General features: G+C 42.0%; 1 pseudogene; it reads right to left on the minus strand.

Moving 5' to 3' along the window:
• Positions 1-17,326: 17,326 nt before the first annotated feature.
• On the minus strand, positions 17,327-18,266 carry LOC112816277 (olfactory receptor 2L8-like; annotated as a pseudogene).
• Between the last annotated feature and the right edge of the window lie 218 nt (positions 18,267-18,484).

Here is an 18,484-nt window from a genome sequence, read left to right on the forward strand (position 1 = left end):
GGGGAAGGAACGGGCATCAAAATCCAAGAGGCACAGAGAAACCCTCTCAAAATTAATAAAAATAGGTGAACACCCCGACATCTAATAGTAAAACTTACAGGTCTCCGAGACAAAGAGAAAATCTTGAAAGCAGCTCTGGAGAAGCGATATGTAACCTATAATGGTAGAAACATTAGATTGGCAACAGACCTAACAACAGAGACCTGGCAGGACAGAAAGGACTGTCATGATATATTCAGAGCACGAAACGAGAAGAATATGCAGCCATGAATACTATATCCAGCTAGGCTGTCATTGAGAATTGAAGGAGAGATAAAAAGCTTCCAGGACAAACAAAAACTAAAGGAATTTGCAAACACGATCCCAGCCCTACAAGATATATTGAAAGGTGTCCTCTAAACAAAGAGAGAGCCTAAAAACAGCATAGACCAGAAAGGAATACAGACAATATACAGTAACAGTCACCTTACAGGCAATACAATGGCACTAAATTCATACCTTTCAATAGTTACTCTGAATGTAAATGGGCTAAATGCCCCAATCAAAAGACACAGGCTATCAGATTGGAATAAAAAACAAGAACCATCAACATGCTGTCTGCAAGTGACTCATTTTAGACCCAAAGACACCCCCAGATTGAAAGTGAGGGGGTGGAAAACCATTTACCATGCTAATGGACACCAAAAGAAAGCTGGGGTGGCAATCCTTATATCAGACAAACTAGATTTTAAAACAAAGACTGTAATAAGACATGAGGAAGGACACTATATCCTACTTAAAGGGTCTATCCAACAAGAAGATCTAACAATTGTAAATATCTATGACCCTAACGTGGGAGCAGCCAATTATATAAGGCAATTAATAACAAAGGCAAAGAAACACATTGACAACAATACAATAATAGTGGGGGACTTTAACACCCCCCTGACTGAAACGGACAGATCATCTAAGCAAAAGATCAACAAGGAAATAAAGACTTTAAATGACACAATGGACCAAATGGACTTCACAGATATATTCAGTACATTCCATCCCAAAGCAACAGAATACACATTCTTGTCTAGTGCCCATGGCACATTCTCCGGAATTAATCACATCCTAGGTCACAAATCAGGTCTCAACCGGTACCAAAAGATTGGGATCATTCCCTGCATATTTTCACACCACAATGCCTTGAAACTAGAACTCAATCACAAGAGGCAAGTCGGAAAGAACTCAAACACATGAAGACTAAAGAGCATCCTATTAAAGAATGAATGGGTCAACCAGGAAATTAAAGAAGAATTTAAAAATGCATGGAAACAAATAAAAATGAAAACACAACTGTGAAAATCTTTGGGATACAGCAAAGGCAGTCCTGCGAGGAAAGTATATAGCAATACAAGCTTTCTCATGAATCAAGAAAGGTCTAAAATACACAAACTAATACTACACCTAACGGAGCTAGAGAAAAAACAGCAAATAAAGCCTAAGCCCAGCAGGAGAAGAGAAATAATAAAGATCAGAGCAGATATCAATGAAATAGAAATCAAAAGACAGTAGAACAGATCAACGAAACTAGGAGGTGGTTCTTTGAAAGAATTAACAAGATTGATAAATGCCCGGCCAGACTTATCCAAAAGAAAAGGGGGGGGGCGCCTGGGTGGCTCAGGTGTTTAAGCGACTGCCTTCGGCTCAGGTCATGACCACAGGGTCCTGTGATCAAGACTCGCATCGGGTATCTTGCTCGGCGGGAAGCCTGCTTCTCCCTTTCCCACTCCCCCCACTTGTGTCCCCACCCTCTGTCAATTAAATAAATAAAATCTTTAAAACAAAAACAAAAACAAAAGAGAAATGACCCAAATCAACAAAATCATGAATGAAAGAGGAGAGATCACAACCAACACCAAAGAAATACAATTATAAGAACATATTCTGAGCAACTCTATTTCAGCAAATTATATAACTTGGAAGAAATGGACGCATTCCTAGAGCTGTATCAACTACTAAAATTGAATCAGGAAGAAAGAGAAAACATAAACAGACCTATAACCACTAAGGAAATTGAAGCAGTCATAAAAAAATCTCCCAACAAACAAAAGCCCAAGGCCAAATGGCTTCCCAGGGGAATTCTACCAAACATTTAATGAAGAATTAATACCTATGCTCCTGAAACCATTTCAAAAAATAGAAATGGAAGGAAAACTTCCAAACTCATTTTAGGAGGCCACAATTACCTTGATCCCAAAACCAGACAAAGACCCCAACAAAAAGGATCGATATCCTTGATGAACATGGATGCAAAATTGTCACCAAAATACTAGCCAATAGCATCCAACAGTACATTAAAAGGGTTATTCACCATGACCAAGTGGGATTTATCCCTGGGCTACAAGGTTGGTTCAACATCCACAAATCATTCAACGTGATAGAATACGTTAACAAAAGAAAGAACAAGAATCATATGATCCTCTCAATAGATGTAGAAAAAGCTTTTGACAAAGTAGAGCATCCTTTCTTGATCCAAACTCTTCAGAGTATATGGATAGAGGGTACATACCTCAATATCATAAAAGCCATCTATGAAAAACCTACAGCGAATATCATTCTCAATGGGGAAAAGCTGAGAGCTTTCCCCCTAAGGTCAGGAACATGGCAGGGTTGTCCACTCTCACCACTGCTATTCAACATAGTATTAGAAGTCCTAGCCACAGCAATCAGACAACAAAAATATCAAAGGCATCCAAATCAGCAAAGAGGAAGTCAAACAATCACTCTTTGCTGATCATATGATACATTATGTGGAAAACCCAAAAGACTTCACTCCAAAACTGCTGGAACTCATACAGGAATTCAGGCAAGTGGCAGGATATAAAATAAATGCACAGGGTTCAGTAGCATTCCTATACACCAAGAAGAGAGACAAATTAAGGATTCGATCCCATTTACAATTGCACCCCAAACCATAAGATACCTAGGAATAAATCTAACCAAAGAGGCAAAGAATCTGTACTCAAAAAATATAAAATACTCATGAAAGTAATTGAGGGAGACACAAAGAAATGGAAAAACTTTCAATGGTCATGGATAAGAAGAACAAACATTGTGAAGATGTCAATGCTACCTAGAGCAATCTACACATTCAATGCAATCCCCATCAAAATACCATCCACTTTTTTCAAAGAAATGGAACAAATAATCCTAAAATATGTATGGAACCAGAAGAGACCCCGAATAGCCAGACGAATGTTGGGAAAAAAAATGCAAACCTGGCGACATCACAATTCCAAACTTCCAGCTCTATTACAAAGCTGTCATCATCATGACAGTATGGTACTGGCACAAAAACAGACACATAGATCAATGGAACAGAAAAGAGAGCCCAGAAATGGACCCTGAACTCTATGATCAAATCATCTTTGACAAAGGAGGAAAGAATGTCCAACGGAAAAAAAGACAGTCTCTTCAACAAATTGTGTTGGGAAATTTGGACAGCCCAATGCAGAAGAATGAAATTGGACTATTTCCTTACACCACACACAAAAATAGACTCCAGATGGTTGAAAGACCTAAATGTGAGACAGGAGTCCATTAAAATCCTAAAGGAGAACACAGGCAGCTACCTCTTCGACCTCAGCTGTAACAACTTTTTCCTAGAAACATCGCCAAAGGCAAGGGAAGCAAGGGCAAAAGTGAAGTATTGGGATTTCATCAAGATGATAAGCTTTTGCACAGCAAAAGAAACAGTCCAAAAAAAAAAACAAAACACAACTGACAGAATGAGAGAAAATATTTGCAAATAACATATCAGATAAAGGGCTAGTATCCAAAATCTATAAAGAACTTATCAAATTCAACACCCAAAGAACAAATAATCCAATCAAGAAATGGGCAGAAGACATGAACAGATATTTTTCCAAAGAAGACATCCAAATGGCCAACAGACACATGAAAAATTGCTCAATATCGCTCGGCATCAGGGAAATCCAAATAAAAACCTCAATGAGATACCACGTCACACCAGTCAGAATGGCTAAAATTAACAGGTCAGGAAACGACAGATGCTGGCGGGGATGCGGAGAAAGGGGAACCCTCCTACACTGTTGCTGGAAATGCAACCTGGTGCAACCAGTCTGGAAAACAGTATGGAGGTTCCTTAAAAAGTTGAAAATAGAGCTACCATACAATCCAGCAATTGCAGTACTGGGTATTTACCACAATGATACAATTGTAGGGACCCGAAGAGGTATGTGCACCCCAATGTTTATAGCAGCAATGTCCACAATAGCCAAACTGTGGAAAGAGCCAAGATGTCCATCGACAGATGAATGGATAAAGAAGATGTAGTATATATACACAATGGAATATTATGCAGCCATCAAAAGGAATGAGATCTTGCCATTTGTAATGACGTGGATGGAACTGGAGGGTGTTATGCTGAGTGAAATAAGTCAATCAGAGAAAGACATGTATCATATGACCTCACTGATATGAGGACTTCTGAATCTCAGGAAACAAACTGAGGGTTGCTGGAGTGGGGTTGGTGTCAGAGGAATGGGGTGGCTGGGTCAGAGACATTGGGAAGAGTATGTGCTATGGTGAGCACTGTGAACTGTGCAAGACTGTTGAATCACAGATCTGTACTTCTGAATCAAATAATACAATATATGTTAAAAAAAAAGAAGACAGCAGGAAGGGAAGAATGAAGGTGGGGAAAAAAGAGGGGGAGACGAACCATGAGAGACAATGGACTGTGAAAAACAAACAGGGATCTAGAGGGGAGGGGGTCCGGGGATGGGTCAGCCTGGTGATGGGTATTAAAGAGAGCATGTTCTGTGTGGAGCACTGGATGTTATGCACAAACAATGAATCATGGCACACTACATCCAAAACTAATGATGTAATGTATCGTGATTAACATAGCAATAAAAAATTTAAAAAAATGAAAAAAAAGAAAGAATTTGAATGGCGTCTCAAGGCCAGTGGCCCACCCAAATACTTGCCAGCAGACTTTTCCTGCAAGCCCCAAAGACTTGGGTTAAGTCTTCTTCTTGATGTTTCAAAAATATCCTGAGGTTCTTGCACTTGCCCTTCTAGAAGTGGGCTTCTTCCCTCACCTGATAAGGGTGCTGGGAACTTTGCAAACAAGGGTTCAGGCTGCTCTTTCCAAGGGGCTGGAGCGGCTCCATAAAGTGAACCCTATACCGTCAAGCTGTCTGTTCAGATATGAGTCTATTCACATCTATCTTAAATATACCATTACAGTCAAATCCCTGGCAACACGACTAACATTTCCAATTGTTTTCTGTCACAAGGAGAACATGTTCTTATTGAGGTTATGCAAATAAATATGTTACTACAAAAGGAGGAATACTAAGTTTCTGAATTTTGAAAAGAAAAAAAAATTTCAACCCTTAACTTCTAGTCAAAACGAAGTAGTAAGCAGTTGTGAACCGTGTGGTGCACCAGCACTCTTTAGTTTGGCAAATTGATAAATATATTTCATAATTCCTGGAAACATGTGCTTCTTCATAGTATAATCTATCAATAAAACACAAAACACGTTCACTAAGAGACCCAAATTCCTCTTGAGTTTCTTTGTAATGAGGAAGCCCAAAGTACGTAAACCTATGTTCAGTAAATTATTTTATCGTATTTGGAAATCATTTAGTCATGCAGTGAATTTGACTGAACTTATCTTTTAACTTCACCAGAAATGAAGATTTCAGGTTACCCAAAAGATTTGGGGAAACTAAAAGTTTACCTAAATTTTCTGGTGTGATGCCAGAGTGGAGTGGAAACACTGGGGATGGAGGTGAGTGAGCTTATGGCCCCTGCTGAGAAAGTGTTGGCCCTGGATCAGAGTGGAGATCCGGGGAAGCAGCTGGATGGAAGTGGTGATGCCTGTGCTCCATCCAGTCACAGGGATTGATACACTCTGGAGGCTGAGCAAAGGCTTGCGAGCACTGCTGATGCAAGCCCAGGGCTGAGAAATGCTGGCACCCACCTTGTGGGTGGGCAGGCCACAGCAGGAAGTGAGGTCCACTCACACCAGGCTCCTGCACTTATTCAGGTGGTCTTGTGGACGTCCACCATCTGCCCCCGTTCCTCCAGGCACAGTCTAGAGACAGATGTGGAGATTCCCCTGCAGGAGGAAGTGAGCTGTCATGTGAGCCCTCTCACACCTGCAGACCTGGAGGTCAGCTGGAGCTAATGTCCCACCACTAGCCTGAACCTCCCTGGTGAGACCAGCCACCACAGCCTCCCTACTTCCCTGCTGTCACACCTCAGGAGAAGGGGAATCTCTGGCCAGGTGATGATGCCATTTGTTGTTCAACCACACAGGGAATTTAAGGTACTTGACACATCAGGCATATTTAGTGGAGACCATCTGTGTGTCTTCAGGACAGATTCTGGGAATGCAGCATCCCAGACATGCCTGGTGGCCTTGTGACCTCGATCTGCTGTGTGTCCAGGCAGTGCATTCTTCCTCATCACTGTTAGTCTGTGTGTGTGAACAACTCAAGCTGTGGCCTGAAAAGCCACCTTCTGTGCCAATGTCACAGGTGCTCTCCCTGCATCCTGGAGAACACACTTGCAGTGAGATCCATAAATACACATGCTGTGTGTTTCATAAATGAATACCTGGACATCTACAATATAAATGACACAGTAAATAATATGGGTGTGTCTTTGCAGGGGAAAACTCCTAGGCAAGGACACTTTTCATTGGGAAAAGAACATGAATTGAATTTTATTTTGAGGTTTTGAGGACTATTTTTATCGGTAATGTGTGTGGTTGTGGGGGGGGTCAAGTTAAAATATAGCAAAGACAATGTATCTGAGAAAATAGAATATGTTCCAAATAAGAAAACTATAAACACTAAAATCATTTTGTGTTTTAAGGAAGTTTTCATATACATTCTTTACCTTCTACCACTTACATAGAATTTCTATTTTATAACCTTAATGAATTATTTATTCTTCCTTTTTCAGTTGTGCATTGGGGGATATTGCTCTATACTGTGTTCCTCAAGAGCTGAAACTTTGCAGCCCTCTATGATCAGTGAACATGGTGAGAGCGAGTTCTTTGTACTGGACTTTCTGGGGGAGGGGCCTGTTGTGCTACTTCTCAGGTGGACTTGCCCTAGGGGAACAGCTCTTCCAATGCACAGGGAGGCCGGCCTTGGTGTAAGCTGCTCCGGCCTCCAGTAGGTGGCGCTGATTTGCTCCCTACAGGGCATTCAGCCCTTTGGGCAGGATGAATATGGCAGTGTTCCCCACTCTAGCCCTGGGACTGAACATTCATTCTCCCACTCTTCAGTGAGCCCGCACAGAAAATAAATTAATCATTATCGTCTCCCTGGTTTCCCTGAGAAGTTTGTATTCAAGGCTGCCTTTGTGCTGGCTTACAACTGAGTTTCAAACTCCAAATTTGACGTACTTCGGTGCAGACTCACTCTGTTCCTTCCAGGGGAGGGAGGGGATCTCCCCACGCTTCTGCCTTTGCAAAGCCCCTCCCAGGAGAGTGGTCAGTCTACCATGCAGCGGTTTGCAGTTTATGACAACACAGGGCAGAAACAGGCGTCTAGACTCACTGGTGCTGCCAGCGTCCCAGCTCTTATGCTTGGGAACTCTGCTGCACCAAGGCACCACATGTTCTCTTCATGACCCGAGGGGTCCTCAGACCATGCTGTCACATCTGGGATTCTGCCTTACTTTGCACCTGAGCACCTCTAAGTAGGGAACATCCCCATGAGGCAGACCTCTAAAGGTTCCCATTTTGTGCTCTGCTGCTTATACTTGGTGCTCCCCTCCTCAAGCAGCCCCCCCCCACCATATCCTGAGCTATATCACAATGGAGTCAAGTCTCCCCACCTCCTGCATTCCAAACTGTGGTGGCTTTTCCACAGGCAGACGTGCAGCATTTCTTTTTTCATATCTCTTATTGATTTCTCAAGTGTTCATAATGATTTGGTAACATTTAGTTATACTCAAGGGACAAGACAAACTTAGGGCCTTCCTGCTCCTGCACCATCTGAGCTCTGCATATACATTTAATCACTGGACTTCTGATTTCCTTTGGGGGAAAATATATTAGGCCTGGCAACAATGAACTCAATATCCCCAAGGCATTCGCCCATCACACATGTCCTCCAGACATTCATAGGTGCCCCACAAGGGACAGAATGCTCTCTTATTTGAACACAGGCCACGTCATCTGCTCCTGTTCCCTGCTGGGCACCCCTGACACTGAGGTGCCTGACCCTTGAAGCCTGCCAGGAGCAAGCCTCAGCAGCACCCCAGTGTTTGCTCAGCATCCCTAACACCACCAGTCACTCTCTGCTTGTGGTTTGGAGTACAAGGCTCAGGAAGAGACAGGGGCTGGATTTTCGAATCAGACTGGTTTCTAACTCACTTTTCCTATTGGTTTCTAATCTAATTGGTGTCTAGATGTAATCTAGTTAGATCTAAATATGGCCACATGAAAACTCTGAATGTTTTAAATACAGTTATTCCGACGTTTGAAAACAAAAGGGAAGCAGTGCCATCGACCTGTCTAATGGGCTACATTTGTGACAGGTGTTTCCTTGCATTTAAATGTCAGCCATAACTCTTCCTTTCCTGTTCATTTGTTGAAGTGGAGTTAACATGCAGTGTTGTATTACTTTCAAGGGTACAATACAGTGATTCGACCATTCTGTACCTTACTCAGTGCTCAACATGATACTTGTGCTCTTCATCCCTTCTCTCTTTCTCCCATCCCCCACCCAACTGCCCTGTGGGAACCACCTGTTTGTTCCATTGCTTGTTTGTTTTGTATCTTGTATTCCACATATAAATGAAATCATAGGGTATTTGTCTTTCTCTGACTTACTTGGCTTAGCATTATACTCTCTAGATGCATGTCATTGCAAATGGCAAGATTCCATTCTTCTTGAGGGCTGAGGAATATTCCATTGTGTATATATACCACTTCTTCTTTATCCATTCATCAGGCGATGGACACACGAGGTGCTTTAGTAATTTGCTGATTTCAGATAACCCTGCTATAAACCTAGGGGTACATATAACCTTTTGATTTAGTTTTCTGTTTTTTTGGTGGTTTTTTTTTGTTGTTGTTGTTTGTTTGTTTGTGATTTGTTTTGTTTGGTTTTGTATTTTGGGGGTAAATACACCATAGTGAAAATACTGGTTTGTATGGTAGTCCTATTATTAACTTTTTGAGGAAATTCCATACTGTTTTCCACAGTAGCTGCACTAGTTTGGAATCCCACCAGATGTGTAACAGTGTTCCTCTTTCTCTGCATCCTCACCAACATCTATTTTTTTATATTTCCTCTGTTGTTTATTTTAGCTATTCTGACCAGTGTGTGGGGGTATCTCTACTTCGTTTTGGCTTGCATTTCCCTGATGATGAGTGATGTTGAGCATCTTTTCCTGTGTCTCTTGGCCATCTGGATGTCTTCTATGGAAAATATTCATGCCTTCAGCTGAACATTTGATGGGATTGATTATTTGCTTTTTGATGTTGGGTTGTGTAAGTTCTTTATATATTCTGGAGTTTAACCATTCCAATAAATTAAAGATGGAAAATGTATTAAATTCTCAAAATGATCTATAATCCATTACTTTTTTATTTTTGTTGTTGACTGACATTTTTAGCTACTTGTTCTGGGGAATATTTGGAGACGTTTTTAATGCTCATGAAGATGGACATATACATTCATGAATTTGTTCCTTATAGTGAAGGAACCTCTCTCAGTGAGAATTTCCAACATGAGGACAGAGGTTCTTCTCAATTCCAAAAAAAAACAAAAAACAAAAAAACTCTATCTTTCTTCTTTTGAGACATTAGCCAACAGTGGTCCCATACACACCATGGAATTAACACAACATGCAGACAACAGTCATCTCTACGAGGGGTTGATTAAAACCTGGCATTTCTTCTCTGTATACCACCAAATGTTTGGAGGGAGTGCTCTATAATCTAGCTGACAATGATTAGAACTGTGTGAGTTTAAGTCAGTGGTAAGTCAGCCCTAAACTCTGTGACCCTCCACAGTTGACATCTAGGTACTATCTGTGGAGCAGAACAATCATGCTCCTCAATTTTGGGCATGGCTAAGATATTCTAAATTCCTCTAACCATTAGAAACACACTCACTCCCTTGTCAGTACAGGCACTGATATTATCATGCTTCTCTTGCATCATCTGAGGGCCCATTCAACAACACACATTCTCCCTACCCAGACTCATCCGTGACATTTTCCTAGACTAAAAGGATAGAGCATCCAGTGTCAATGCCTGGCATGTCACAAGTACTCAAAAATGTTGTGACGTGTACGTACTTGAATAAACCAGTTCATCTTCCTTAATGTGATATAGACAGGCCTCAAATGTGAATCTGTGTCACAGTTATGAGGTTCCTGTGGGCAGAAGCAACATGTCAGCATCTGGAACCTCATCCTATCGCTTACATTCCTCAGTCTAGTACATCCTCAGCCAAATGAGACAGTTTTAAATAAACATTTATGGAATGAATGAACATAGTCTTACTTTGCTGACTTCATAATTCCCAACTATGCAAGCATACCAGGGATTGATTATCAGTCTAGAATAAACTGCCAGAGAGCCCAGGCTCCTTCCCTTCCTTGCTCAGACTCACAGTCACTCTAGAAGTGGCTCTCAGGTCTCCCTCTTTTTCACAGTAAAAACTGCAGGGCTTTCCAGCTGCAAATCCAGATTCAGAATCAGAGTGATCTTCTTGCTTGCATTTTCAACACCCCATGACTCTCTGCTCAGCAGCTACCTGGTCCCACAGTGACTCAGCTCTGCTAGTATCTTCTTTTTTTTAAAGATTTTATTTATTTGACAGAGAGAGACACAGTGAGAGAGGGAACACAAGCAGGGGGAGGGGGAGAGGGAAAAGCAGTCTTCCCGCTGAGCGGGGAACCCGATTCAGATCTCTATCCCAGGACCCTGGGATCATGACCTGAGCCAAAGGCAGACGCTTAATGACTGAGCCACCCAGGCGCCCCTCTGCCAGTATCTTCTGACCATGCTCTTAACCACACATCAATGACCATGCCAGGCACCAGACGGTTATTGTCATTGAAGTTGAAAAGCTACAACCACAGGGACAAACTATTCTGAATGAAAAGAAAACCAAGGGCCTCCTTCTGCCGTTAGCAAACATATGTGACTTAAAGACAGAAGTTGTGAATAATGTGCAAAACTGGTTTTATGAGGACTGCAGTTAATGGTGACAATGGTTAGTCATATTTTATTGTATATTTGAAGATTGCTAAGACAAAATTCTTAAAATTCTTTCACAAGGAAACATGAAACTATGGGAAAGATGTTAACCTGAATGGGGTGGTGATTATTTCACAATACATATATCACTCTGTTGTACACCAAAAGGAATAGAATGTTACCTGTCAATTATATCTCAATCTTTAAAAATAAATGAAGAAAACAGGAATTGGCAAAATGTAAAGTCAGTGTGACTGAAAATAACTGCTTTTACACATGTACTTGTATGAGAACCACGAAAAGTGGAAATCAAAGGAAAAAGCTCTGGTTGTGAAAATCAGGGAAGACTTCACAGAGGAGGAATTACATTGATTTAAGAACAGAAGTTTTCCAGGTTTAGAGGGTATGTCCTGTTAGGAGAGCATGTACAACCACACGTCTCAATCTGGTGACTGCAAATAATCTTTGCTTTACACAAATCATAATCATTCGAGAGTCATGAAAGCCCCTTCTCCCTCCTAGACTCAACAGTCTCTTCTCCTTTTACCCAGCTAATCTGTACAATATCCACTCCTCAAGACTCAGTCCCAGACCCAAAACTCTGTGTGTCCTCTTCTGGTCAGTCCACACCCCCCACCACTCTCTGCTTCACATGACTGGCATGTTAGTGAAGACTGTAGTCTCCAATCCCACCTATGGGTTCCCTGTCATATTTATTTCAGTTTGCTTTGTGTGCTTTTTCTCTCTAGTACACTGAAACCTCAGGCTTTTAATTGTTTGTCAAGAAAGGTATGAAAATACTCAGTAAATAATTTATTCAATAAATGACATCTTATAACAAATAAAGATGTATTACAAGTGTAAATTAAGCTTCAAATCACACAGATATTGCAATGAAATACAAGGTGGTAGGGCTCATCTTGGATTCTTCCCATGAACTTAAAAATACACTTGTTTCTGCTTAAAGTGAAAATTAGGGCAGTTCCTCCAATTTCCTTCATTGTGTCTTCACCAGATCACCTTCCCAACACTAACCTTTCTTAGAAAAGCGATGGAGAGCTCATTGTCAAGATAGAGCAATATTGTCCAGCAACATGCTAATATCTCCACCCTCAAAGGCTACCTTCAATACAAGCTCCCCGATGTACCTCAACTCTGAGAGAATACTCAGTAGCAGCGTTTTGTTTTTCATTTTTATTTAAATTCAATTTAATTGACATATGCTGTATTATTAGTTTCATAGGTAGAATTCAGTGATTCATCAGTTGCATATAATACCCAGTGCTCATTCCATCAAGTGCATTCCTTAACACCCTTCATCCAGTTACCCCACCCCCCCAACCCACCTCCCATCCAGCAACCCTCAGTTTGTCTCTCACAGTTAAATGTCTCTTATGCTTTGCCTCCCTCTTTGATTTCCTCTTATTTTATTTTTCCTGACATTCCATTATGTTCATCTGATTTGTTTCTTAAATTCCACATAGGAGTGAAATGATATGGTATTTGTCATTCTCTGACTGACTAATTTCACTTAGCATAATACTTTCTGGTTCCATCAACATGGTTGCACATGGCAAGATGTCATTATTTTTGATGGCTGATTAATATTTCCTCATGTATAAACAAATGACCAACAAACACATGAAAAAATGGTCCCCATCACTTAGCATCAGGGAAATAGAAATCAAAACCACAATGAAAGATCACCTCACACTGGTTAGGATGGCTAAAATGAACAAGACAGGGAAATACAATGATGGCTAGGATGTGGATAAAGGCTAACTCTCTTACACTATTGATGGGAATGCAAACTGGTATAAGCACTCGGGAAAACAGAATGGTGGTTCCTCAAGAAGTTAAAAATAGAAGTACCCTATGACCCAGGAATTGCGAAAACTAGGTATTTATCCAAAGGTACAAACATGATTTGAAGAAGCACATACACCCCAATATTAGAGCAGTAATGTCCACAACATCCAAACTATGGAAAGAACCCAGGTGCCCAATGACAGAGGAATGGAGAAAGAAGATGTGGTATATACATTTAATAGCAATTTTAATTTCACCTTGCCTACTTAACAGTTACACTCCACCTGAGTACAGCAGAATCCAATCCATTTGGATGATCCAAAAACCTCTCCTCTTTCAACCCTTTCTCCTGTTTCTAGGGTGGGAGAAATTGATGTTGGCATTTTTAGCATTTGGCGAAGAGCTAAATGCACTCATAGTTTGTATTAGAATACTCAAGAAAAAACTCCACCAACCACCACGTGTTTGCCACTGTACCCTTTTTTAAGTTAAGCATGGGGGAGAAAATACCAGCAGATGCCCCCCACTACTTATTTCAGCTAAGGACTGAAAGTGGAACTTGCCCTCAGCACTTTCTACAATAGCTCCAACCAGAAGACAATGGCAAAGTTAGTGGAGACCAAACAACCCTGAAGTGAGTCCTGGGCATGGAAGTGGTCTTGTCTCCTGCACTGACCAGGGTGACCACATCTGGCTATGGCAGGCAGTAGTCTCAGCAGTAATAATGAGCAGGGCTTCCTTTTATTCAGTTTCCACCAAAGTCATAGACAGAATAAGAATGTGTGCAAGTGGATAAATGCATAGATAAGAGAAACCACATTCCATGAACTTTAATCAATAACGAAGGGCTGTAAAAGTCAGAGGACCACCCCGAGAGACTTTACTCACCCCTAGAAAACACTTACTCCAATCAGACAGATAACTGTGGTGCTGGCCCAGGTGTACCCAGGTCCTCTGTTCTCCTGCCCTCTCCAGCTTCCCAGAGGACAGGAAGGGAGTTTTCAGCTAGTGCAACACTGGTACAGTTCCTGGTGTGGGGACAGCTGGTTAACCTCCCTCAGATACTGAGGAGATCCTCCCACCACTTTAGCACTTCCTCTGCTCTGGGCACTTGTGAGAACTTGGGGAGCTGGAACAGTGAGGAAGAGGGGTTGGGGTTGTCCCCATGGGGAGAAGCGGGCAGACGGGGGACCCCTGAATCAACAGGAAACAAAATCCAAATGTTCACCATTAGTGGTGGTGCTCTGAGGGTCATTCGGGACTCCCAGGAGCCCACCCCTCAACCCCACCCCGTGCCTCGGCTGACTGACCTCCTCCCTGCCCAGGCGGTATCCTCAGTTGGAGCTGAAATGGGTGGGGTGCACCCTACCTGAGGGGGCTAAAAGCAAGGCAGAGCTGGTGCCATGGAGCCAGGCACACCTGCGGAAAAGGGAGAGAACGATTAGGCACTGACCCCATCCCCACCTTCCCCAGTGCCTGGAGGCCCCCTAAGATGATGCACAAGCCACTTGGCTGGCAGGGCCCAGCCATCCCTGGTGCTGGACTTGGGCGGTCAAGCCAGTCCACACTTATCTCCCCAGCCCAGGTGTCCTCCTCACACTAGCTGAGCCCGCACAGGCCGCAGACCCCATGGGGCAGGAACTGGCTAGTGAGGCTGGGAGGTCCCCTATGGAGAGTCACTAGTCCCAGGTCCCTGTGTGTGGAGTGCAGGGTACACCCATGGTGGGTGCACAGGAGCCTCCCTGCCTGCCACAGAGCACGTGCTCCTGTGGTACCTGCTGTGCTCCAGACACACTAGAGCTATTGCTCTCCCCACCCCAGGTCTGGAGCTCCTGTCATGTGCCCTGCTCCCCTGTCACCCCAGAGCTCACACTCCTTCTGTGCCCTCTGTGTTTCTTCCCAGCAGGGCTTTTGGGCTTGCATGTGGGAGGGAGGTTGCTGTAGCTCTCTGTGTAAGTACATCTCTCTCCTTATTTGTTCCCTGGGAAGGAATTAGAGGAGTCTTGGCTGCTTCCTGCCAAACCCCTCCCCACTCACACTGTGCTGTCCCAGCTGAGGAGTCACCTTCCAACTGCTCTTCTCTCTCTGCATTCCTCTCTGTCCTGCTTCTGGTTCTGGTTCTATGACCTCTCCTCTGGTGCCCTTTCCTGGTTCTTTGACTGAGCCACCCAGGCAGCCCCCTTTCCTGGTTCTTGACTTTACTACTTGCCCATCCTTGAATTACCAGTTCAAAATAATGAAAAATAAATAAATAAAATACCTACATACAATGGATAGTAACTCTTTCCCAGCTGGGAGAATCAATGTTTACTGACCTGCTCTACATGCTGGAGATTGAGTTGGAAGCAGCCGCTACTGAGCTCCTGCCCTCATGGAAATCCCAGTCTTCCTGGTTCATGTTAGACTTTCACAAAGCTTTGACCCAGGGATGCAGATGCACTGATGAAGTCCCTTAGTTTGATTTACACTTAAAAGTAGCTGGTAATTGAAGATTATATTCTGTGAATTTTCAACTGAATATACTTTTATGGAGGTGTCTTGTGTAGAAATTCAAGTCTGCATAAACCAAGAAATGAATCGGTTTTATTTTACAGGTTAGACCAGTTCTTTGGTAGAAGCATAATTTGGTGTTGTTATCAGAGAGAGAAATGGAAAACACTTTGCTGAAGCACTTTTTCAGTTAGGAGCCATGACAAAAGCATCATATAAAACCAATGCACACAACCTGTGTCAGATGCTGTAATCTGTTAGGAACAGTGATGTGGGGCAAAGAGAAAAAGAAAGGGAAGCAGGGGGCATCTGCACGGAGGAGACATTTAAAGACATCTGGGAAAGTGGTGCACTTAGTTTCATCCCATTTTTACATGTTTATGCTCGAGACTACAGCCTTTCGGTGTGTTTCTATGACAACAGCACACCTCAGGGGACCCGTTGGCATACCTGCTCCACCAAAGGTATGAAATTTGAGTGGGACCCGGTGGGTGGATGTGAACTCCCCTCCCTGTACTTCTCTGAGCACCGACAGCATTTCTGGTGAAAAAAAGTGCTTTAGTCACTGCCATGTAACCCCAGTCCTGTCCAGTGCTGCTCATCATGAAAGATTGTCAGGTCTCACTGATCTAAACTTCAACATGATCCCAGCACAGAAAGAGTGAAGGATATTTCTGGTCTCACCAGGCCACTTAAAACAAAAAACAAAAACACTATTATTAAAATTCTTAATAAAGAAGGCTTTATTGAAAGCCAAATAGCATGAATATATATCACCTCTTTGTCCTCCCTGGGTTTTTTTTGAAACAGAATTTTTATCATAACATGTTTTTTGAATCTATTTGGCTTACATTTGTGAAAACCGGAACACTGTTTTCATGGCCTAGGTCTAAGTAAGGGAAGGATGTACCCAAAAAACAGGTGACCAGGCCATGGAACCTCATCCTGGATTACTTAAATGGGAATCTATGGGTGCCCAGTGCTGACAAGTACATATGATTACATGCAAAGTATCTGGCATCTCTTTTAAATGATACTGTTTTTCCCATTATATATGGAAATATAGGCATCCATACACTTTTTTATTTTATTTAATTATACTTCCATACAACAGCTGGAGCTCATCCCAGGTGCAATCCTTAATCACCATTTCCTATTTAACCCGCCTCCTGCACACCCTCCCCTCTGGTGACCATCGGCTTGTTCTGTAGAGTTAAGAGTCTGTTTAGTGGTTTTCCTCTTTCTCATCATGTTTCCCCTTTGCTCCTTTGTTTCTTGAATTCACATATGAGGGAAATCATATGGTATTTGTCTTTCTCTGACTGATTTATTTCGCTTAGCATAATACTCTCTAGCTTCATTCATGTCATTGCCAATGGCAAGCATTCATTCTGTTTTTATAGCAGAGTAATATTAATACATATATATGTATAGATATATGGATATCTAAATAATGATGTATACATTATATCTTCTTTATCCATTCATTTGTCATTGGACACCTGGGGTCTTTTCATATTTTGAATATTGTGTTCTTATTTATTGTATTGCTTAGGTACTTGTATTATTGAGAATATCTGTGACCTAGCAGATAATAAATTATTTGGAACAAAAAATAAAGAAAGATTACCACCAAAAAGAGTGACTGGGAATATATAATGATTTTGTCAACTCTCTACAATTTTAATTTTCTAGATTAATGTAATCAATCCTGGAATGCCATTGTTCTTAAGGAGTGTTCAAGGCAAAATTAATGTACTTCTAAGCAAGGAGGACTAGTGAACTTTGTTACATTTTTATGGAGCACAACCTCAGAATCACTCTTCTCAGGGCCCCCGTCACCTCCTTGTTTCTCAGACTGTATATGATCGGGTTGAGCACTGGGGTCAGGATGGTGTAGAAGACAGCCAGGACCTTGTCCTCTGTTGGAGATCGGAATGATCTTGGATGTAGATAAGTGTAAGTGAAGGGTGCATAGTAGAAAGTCACCACAGTGAGGCGGGTACTGCAGGTAGACGAGGCATTCTTCCTCCCTTCTGTTGACTGCACGTGGCAGATGGCATAGAGAACCCAGCTATAGGAACATGCAATGCAAATGAAAGGAAACACAACAAATAGGGTGATGCTCACAAACACTGTGCATTCATAGACCCAGTTGTGCATGCAGACCAGAGTCAACATGGCTGCAATATCACAGAAGAAATGGTTGATGGTCGTGGATCGACAGTAAGGTATATGGAGGACATATACAGTGTGGGCACAGGAAGTGACTGAGCCCATGATCCAAGATCCTGTTATCATCAGCACACACACTATTTTTACTCATATGGATGGGAGAGTGGAGAGGAAAGCAAATAGCCACATAAAGATCATAGGCCATAGAGGCCAATATTGATCCATCTGCACCAGCTAAAGCCATGAAGAAGAAGCATTGAATTCAAAGCCCCATGAAAGAAATAGACTTATTTCCAAGGAGATAATCAGAAGTCATCTTGGGGACAATGGTAGAGATGTAGTTCAGGTCCATGGGGGAGATCTGACTAAGTAGAAAATACATGGGTGTGTGGAGATGAGTGTCCAGGAGGATGAGGATGACTATGGACAGGTTGCCAAACAGAGCCGTTAGGAAAATCAGAAAACTGAGAATGAAGAAAAACAGTCCAATTCTTGATGGTGGGAATAACCCCAATAAGAAAAAGTCAGTAGATGTTTGATTAATATTTTCCATGGGACATTAATTTAGTTTTCCCTAAAGAGAGATACATATTGGGTACAGAAAAATAATCTCACAAATAATGAATCATGGAACACTACATCAAAAACTAATGATGTCATGTATGGTGATTAACATAATAAAAATAATAATCTCTTATTAATTCATTATTTTAGTTCCACTGTGATTTATTCAGGACACATTGCAGCTCTCAAAAAATTTCACACATATTT

The sequence above is a fragment of the Callorhinus ursinus genome, unplaced genomic scaffold (genome assembly GCF_003265705.2).
Source record: "Callorhinus ursinus isolate GAN/ISIS: 27379988/994484 unplaced genomic scaffold, GSC_fseal_2.0 scaffold81, whole genome shotgun sequence".
Lineage (NCBI taxonomy): Eukaryota > Metazoa > Chordata > Mammalia > Carnivora > Otariidae > Callorhinus > Callorhinus ursinus.